Source organism: Cajanus cajan, chromosome 9, assembly GCF_000230855.2.
Source record: "Cajanus cajan strain Asha chromosome 9, NIPB_CcT2T_4, whole genome shotgun sequence".
NCBI classification, from domain to species: Eukaryota; Viridiplantae; Streptophyta; class Magnoliopsida; order Fabales; family Fabaceae; genus Cajanus; species Cajanus cajan.
In genome coordinates, this window is record NC_138525.1 from 57,295,777 (window position 1) to 57,297,346 (window position 1,570).

A 1,570-nucleotide genomic window follows, 5' to 3' on the forward strand; every position below is an offset into this window, starting at 1 on the left:
CAAAACACAAAGAAAATATTCGGTCACTAGGAGAAGGAGAAGAAATGACCGAATCAAAAGAGAGAACTAAGAAGACTCAAAGAAAGACAAGGAAAGGAATCGTTTACCCTTGAAGAACCATGGCTCTAGATACCACTTGATGGAAGGTGGCTTAGTTCTATGCACGCCCTTGATCTTGGTTCAACAAGGAGACTCCAAAATGGTGGAAGAATGGTGGTGATGTTGGCGGAAGCACAAAAGAGGATGGTTTGCTCAAGGTTGTTTCATCCAAGTGTAGGATGAAACCTATGTAGGGTTTTGCTCTCTTAGGGTGGAGATGGGAGGAGGTTAGCCAAAGGCAACCTAGAAACTAGGGAAGAGTGGGTGTTTAGGGTGGTGGTGGTCACGCTCAAGGGGAGGAAGGTGTTTGGTGGGGGTGTTGCTCCTTTTGGCTAGCTCACTTCACTAAGGAGGGTGAAGGCCAACCAAGGAAGGCCAAGCTCAACTCACTCATGGTGGTTAGGGAGGAGGAGAAAGGAAGGGCCGTGGAGTTCCTAGAGACTATGGAAGAGAAGTTGAGGCAAAAATGCACACTCAAATTCAATATGATCCAAAGTATGTACAAGGTGATAGGCTAGGGTATAAATAGGAGTGCTAACATCTAGGGTTTCATTTGGTGTTGCATTGGCCGAAATTCACCAAGCCAAATGCACACTAAATGAGATGCAAATTAACCCTAGATGCTACTTGGTGGCCAAGTTTGGCATCTAAGGGTTTAGGTTGGCTACAACAAGATGCATGATAAGTCTATGCACCTTGGCCCTCCAATTGGGCCTAAGCCTACCTAACACCAAAAATGTCCAAACAATGCCACTAAGTGTGCGTCACCCTCCTAATGGTCACGCCTAGCCCATTTGAATTTAACCTAAGCATCTAAACACCCCAAAATACAAGGGCAAAATGGGAAATACAAAGAAATAAACCCTAGGACTAAAATACCCCAAAATACAAGGGTAAAATTGGAATAAACCAAATAAATCCTATACTACTCAAAATTAGTCATAGCATTGGACCATGTGATGGGTTTCACATGAAGTACCATGGATGGTCCTCCATCAACCCGCCCCCGTGGGTACCCGCCCAAACCCGCCCCGATTTGGATGGGGAAAACCCGTGTTTATCGGGTTCGGGTTCGGGTTTTCCCCGATTGATAAAATCGGGGGCGGGGGCGGGGGCGGGGATGTTAATACCCACCCCGCCCCCGCCCCGCTTAATAATATAATTAAAAAATTATTTTTATATATGTATAAACCAAAATTATAAATATTTATATGTAAAAATTTATATTATTTTACTTTTCTTTTATTTTTTTTTAAAATTGTTCATATTTATTTAAAAGAGAAAAAGAATAAAAAAAATATAAGAGCGGGGGTGGGGGCGGGGCGGGGAAACCCGGACCTTGCCGGGGGCAGGGATGGAGACCCAGATTTTATCTCCAGCGGGTATCGGGGGCGGGGGCAGTTTAAATTTGTGGGGGCGGGGGCGGGGAACGTAAAACCCGCTCCCGCCCCGCCCCGTTGCCATGCCTACT